The following is a 6,133-nucleotide window of genomic DNA, read 5'->3' as shown; positions in this document are numbered from 1 at the left end:
TCTTTAGAGTACCTAATAACCAAAAGTATAGGAAATTTTCCACCTTAGCTTTGAATCTTCTTAACAGATTTTCTTTCTCTGGGTACTGATAAAGGATAGGTATACTTTATCAGATATTACTGTCTTAATTTTTAGAATGCAAATCAGTTGCTAATGGATGGGTAGAACATTTAGGTAGCAAAATTGCCTGAGAAACAACAAGGCTTGTCATTTGTTTTTGTCATTTGTGGTGTCCCTTAGAATAATATAGATTGAAAAGTCCTGTAATGAAAGTAGTTCTGTATTTAATCTTAAGAGATTCAGAATTGCCAAGCGGTCTGTTAGCTGTTTTCTCTAGACCTTAATTCTTGGTATTGGTATGCTGTGACTTAAGGAACCACATATGGTCTTCTTTTAGATCAAGGGTTGTTAAACTAGAGATTTTCTGTACTTAAGCTTTTTTTAAAAATTCTGATAACTATTTCAATGTTTTGAGTTTCCTTTGTAATTCTATGTATTTTATTTTATGCATTTAAAAGCATTCTGAGAAGAGATCCATAGGCTTCACCAGACTGCCAGAGGATTCCATCTCTCTCTCTCTCTCTCTCTCTCTCTCTGTCTCACACACACACACACACACACACACACACACACGCACGTTTAAGAAAACCCCTGTTCTAAATGAATAAATAGACTCAGGGTTAGGGATAGTTTAGAAAAATATTCATGTGGCCTTAGGCATTTCACTTAACCCCAATTGCCCTGCCTTTCCCCCTTCCAAAAAGAAAAAAGAAAATATTCCTGAGTAACATACAATTTTTCAAAATTTTGCAGTATTCTTTTTCCCTTTCTAATATCAGTCTTATATTTGTATTGATAGGTGATTCCAATAAATGCTTTTTCAATCAGATTTTATGGACAAGTCTATCATATAGTTTAAGTTATAAAACTGAAGAAGGAATTGTTTTCCCAGTATGGAAGAAAATTATTTACATATATATTTTAAAGAAGTTGAAATTGGAAGAAAATTTGATTTTATTGTGTGATCTAAATTTATGATTTTAATATTCTTTAAGAGTTTTTCAAATGACAATTATCATTTATATAGCAATGATAAACATGCTAGAGGGCCTTGGTAAGTGATCACCTGTGAACAGGTTGTGGATATTGATCCTTAAGGATTCATTATTATTATTGGTTTAGTGTTAGCCTTTATTCTTTAAAAGATCTTTGAGGTTTAATTGATGTCAAATGAAAAAGGAGAGTTTTTTGTTGACATAATTAATGAAGACAAGGATTGCTAGTGAAAGAATATATTAAGGAAACGTAAATATTTTTCCTTATTTAAATAAATTATTTAAAGAATAAATTGAATAAATTATTTAAAGAAGAGAATAGCAAATGTTCAACTGATGGTTTTTGGTTAAATTCACTGGCGGCTTGTCTTGCTCTTTTCCTTCAGGTAGATGGGATTGAAAGCTATACTGTTAGTATTTCTGTAGGGAATGATTTGTTTCACCTATCAAAGTTTGCTTTGGGAACTGAATGACACTGCCTCAGGTCACTTTCACTTAAAGAATCCCTTAGGCATATCCTGTCACTTGCTGAATGGATTGGATTTTAGTGGAAATAGACTCTTTCCTTTCTGTGAAGATTAGCTCAACTCTCATTTTACTCCTTCCTGGATCACAGTTGGAACCACAAACTAGTTAAAGGTGAATAGAATGTGGCCTAATGCAGAACATATTTGTCCTATTTAAGGTGAATAGCTATGACATTGCTTAATATTTACTGAACACTTTTACTCTTAGTTGATCTACAAAATATATGAATAATATATGTGTACACAATGTTATCCCTGTTTTTGTAGAGCTTAATTTATAAAAATATTTATCTTCTTATTTTCTTTTTTTTTTAAGCAATTTGGGTTAAGTAACTTGCCCAAGGTTACATGGCCAGTTCTTTTTTGTGTGGGTGTTAAGTATCTGAGGCTGGAACGATCCCAGGTTCTCCCAACTCCTGGGCTGGCGCTCTTACTCATTGCACTACCTAGCCACCCCTATCTCCTTATTTTCAAACTCCATATTATTATCCTATTCATTTCAGCTAGTTTCCTAACTACTTGGGAAAGAGATAATGACCTTTTTTTGCTTGATTTTCAAAAAACCAAACTTGTTTTTTAATTGGGTGGGGGGAAAGGCAGGGCTAGAATTGTACCAATTGTGCATTGGAAAGAGGGTCTGAAGATCTGTGTTTAAATCTGGGCTCTTTATTACCTGTGTGACTTTGGAGAAATCAGAACCCCTTTGGCTCTTTTTTATCTGTAAAGTGAGGGAAATGGACTAGGTGACCTCTAAGATCTCTTAGTGATTTTCAGGGGGGAAAAAAAAGTAATATTGCAGATTGAAGAAGTGTGATTGTGCTATCTTCATTTACAATTTTTGTCAATTCTAATCTTAAACACCAAAAGAGAATATTTTCATACACAGCAGCAAAATACACACACACACACACACACAGATCCTTTATGAAACCATGAATCTCCATTTCATATTGCTTGCTTTTTAAAAAAAAGTGTATAATAAATTTTATACATTATTTTCAAAACTACATCCTTGTTTGTCATTGTTTCCACCTCAACTTTCTTCTGTTCTCATCTGTGCATATTCAAAAATGTTACTTTCAAAATGGTCCTGGCTTGTCTGTGCTCTTCAAACTTCCTCTGATTCTTTTCTGTGCTGTCAAAAGTGTTTCAAAACAGGCATCCTCATGTGAGTGACATCATCTTTAAACCCCGCACGGCAATACCTGAAGCACTGCCGCGATGCCCAGGGAAGACAGGGCTACCTGGAAGTCCAATTACTTCCTCAAGATCATCCAACTTTTGGATGATTATCCAAAATGCTTCATTGTGGGAGCAGACAATGTGGGCTCCAAGCAGATGCAGCAGATCCAGATGTCCCTCCGTGGGAAGGCTGTGGTCATCTGGAGAACAATCCTGCCCTGGAGAAACTGCTGCCTCATATTCTGGGGAACGTGGGCTTTGTGCTCACCAAGGAAGATCTGACTGAGATTAGGGATATGCTTCTAGCCAATAAGGTGCCAGCTGCTGCCCGTGCCGGTGCCATTGCCCCATGTGATGTCACTGTGCCAGCACAGAATACCGGTCTGGGTCCTGAGAAGACTTCCTTCTTCCAGGCTCTGGGCATCACCACCAAGATTTCCAGGGGTACCATTGAAATCTTGAGTGATGTGCAGCTGATTAAGACTGGAGACAAAGTGGGTGCCAGTGAGGCGACCTTGTTGAACATGCTGAACATCTCCCCGTTCTCCTTTGGACTGATCATTCAGCAGGTGTTTGACAATGGCAGCATCTACAACCCTGAAGTGCTGGACATCAAGGAGGAGACTTTGCATCTTCGGTTCTTAGAGGGTGTCCATAATGTTGCCAGCGTCTGTCTGCAGATTGGCTACCCAACTGTTGCATCTGTACCCCACTCAATCATCAATGGGTACAAGCGGGTCTTGGCTGTAGCTGTGGAGACTAAGTACACCTTCCCACTTGCTGAAAAGGTGAAGGCCTTCTTGGCTGACCCATCAGCATTTGCAGTGGCCGCCCCTGCGGCCTCTGCTCCAACTGCTGCCCCGCCTGCTGCTGCCGCTCCAGCCAAAGTGGAAGCCAAGGAAGAATCGGAGGAGTCTGATGAAGATATGGGCTTTGGTCTCTTTGATTAGCCTACAGAAAACAACTATTTCAGCCAGTTTATTTGTGAAACAAAGAAATAAAAGTGCTCGTTTATCTCAAAAAACAAAAAGTGTTTCAAAAGCCTCCTTTCTTTTTTAGCATGACTATTGTTAACTGTCCGGCCCCCACCCTACCCCACCCCCACTTCCCAATTATAAACAAGTCAAGCAAAAGGAATCTACCCAGTGGCTATGTCCAAACTGTATGGGTAACATGCTTACTTATAGGTCCTCTAGCTACATAGTTGGTCATTGCATTGATTAGATTTCCTAAGTTTTCCTAGGATATTTTTCTTTACAATGTTGTTTGTTGGCCTTGTATAAATTGTTCTGGTTCTACCTCACTCTACCTTTTGTGTTAGGTCATAATACCCTGAATTTTCTGTCAATTGTCTGAGACAATCTAAAGCACCACCTTAGAATTTAATTCTTTATTTCCTTTAAATGCTCCACTTTATGATTAGGAAATCTGGTTGCTTGTAACTATGCACATTCTGGTATTATCCTCCTTAATATCAAAGTTTTTAAGTGCATTACAATGTAAATTGGTGATTTGGAGCATTTTTCATATAGTTGTTGATAGTCTTTTAAAAACTTTATGTACTTTCACCATTTATTGGGAAAATGTTCTTAAACCTTTGTATCAATTTACTTATATAGCTTGGCCATCAGAGTTTTATCACAGAAACATGCTTCAAAGATTTTTTTCCTGACTAACTCTTTCTAATTCTAGTTGCCTTGATTTTGTAAAGAATGAAACTTACTATGTGCCCAAAACTGCTAAATGCTAAAGGTATAAATGTGAAAGCAAAGGCGGTCCCTGTTGTCTAAGAGCTTACATTCTAATTGGAGAAACACCATACATAAAGGAGTGGTGACCTGTTTGGGGCCTTTTGGTCCAGAAAGTTAGATGAAGAATGGGGTTATGGGGGAGTGGATTTATACAGCCCTCTAAAAAGCAATGCCAGAGGTGTGATTTGATCATGGTTCCAGTTCTGATTATGCAAGTGTTGGGGGATAGGGGTGAGTAAGGCAATTATAGTTAGAAGGTGATTGGGGAAAAGGGAACAAAGTATTTTTGCTGTACTTTATATTTTTTGTGTGAAATTCTTTCCATTTTTACATTGTTGTAGTAACTCTATCATATTCTTGACTCTGCTTTGTATCAGTTCATTTATTTCTTTTCATGTTTCTCCGTATCATTACATTCTTCATTTCTTACAGCATAGTAATAATACTCTATTATATTAACATGTCACAATTTGTTTAGCCATTCCCTAATCATGGGAATCCTACTTTGATTCCAATTCTTTGCTATCACAGAAAGTACTGTTTTATATAAATATTGTTGTGTGTATGGGGACTTTATTTTCATGGCTTCCTTGGAGTATACAAATAATGGAGTCTCTGGGTCAAAGACTATGGATGTTTTAATCACATTATTTGCATAATTCTAATTTTTTTTAAAGAAATCGTTGTACCACAATAACAGTAACATTGGTGCTATGATTAACTATATTTGACTTAGCTTTTCTCAGCAATACAATGATCCAAGACAATTTCAAAAGACTCATGATGGAAAATGCTATCCACATCCAGAGAAAGAACTGATGGAGCCTGAATGTAGATCAAAGTATACTATTTTCACTTTCTTTTTGATTTTTCGGTGGTTTTTTTCTTTTGTTCTGTTTCTTCTTTCACATGACAAATATGAAAATGTTTTACATTACTGTACGGTATACTAGATCAGATCGCTTACTGTCTTGAAGAAGGAGGAGGGGAAGGAAGGAGAAAAATTTGGAATTCAAAATCTTTCAAAAAATGAATGCTGAAAATTGGCTTTAATTGGAAAAAATAAAATACTATTAATTTTTTTAAATGATTGTACCATTTCACAACATCAGCAAGTGTGTCTGTCATGCTGTAACTTCTCCAACATTGACCATTGCATTTTTTTGAGGTAAAAACTTAGTGTGGTTGTTGGTGTTTTTGTTTTTTTCTTTTTTTATTAGTGATTTGGAGCATTCATTCATGTGATTATGAATACTTTGCAATTCTCCTTTGGAGAATTTTTTGTTTGTAACTTTTGACAATCTATTGAGGATGGCTATTAGTCTTAAATATATGGGATACTTAGCTATTATCAGAGAGACAGGATACAAAGATTTTTCCACATTCAACCTCTTCCCTATTCATCTTAGGTTTCTTAATTTTATTTTTTTCAGAAGCTTTTCATGTTACCAAAATTATCTATTTTTATCATTTGTAATTGTCTCTATCCCTTTTTTGGTTAAGAATATATCTCCTACCCATACCTATGAGAAGTATATGATCCACTTCTCTTCTAATTTATTAAAAATATAATTATTTCTTATCTAATTTCTTAAAAATTATACTATTAAAATATAAT

The 6,133-nt window shown here is 35.9% G+C and overlaps 1 pseudogene; it reads left to right on the top strand.

The window, feature by feature from the left end:
- The first annotated feature begins 2,702 nt into the window (after positions 1–2,702).
- Positions 2,703–3,794, top strand: LOC138152684 (large ribosomal subunit protein uL10 pseudogene; annotated as a pseudogene).
- Positions 3,795–6,133: the final 2,339 nt, after the last annotated feature.

This window comes from Petaurus breviceps, unplaced genomic scaffold, assembly GCF_028583685.1.
Source record: "Petaurus breviceps papuanus isolate PSGF00001 unplaced genomic scaffold, PetGlider_PUasm1.0 90925, whole genome shotgun sequence".
Classification (NCBI taxonomy): Eukaryota; Metazoa; Chordata; class Mammalia; order Diprotodontia; family Petauridae; genus Petaurus; species Petaurus breviceps.
Note: the sequence above shows the minus strand (reverse complement) of the source record. Positions and strands in the feature narration are given on the sequence as shown.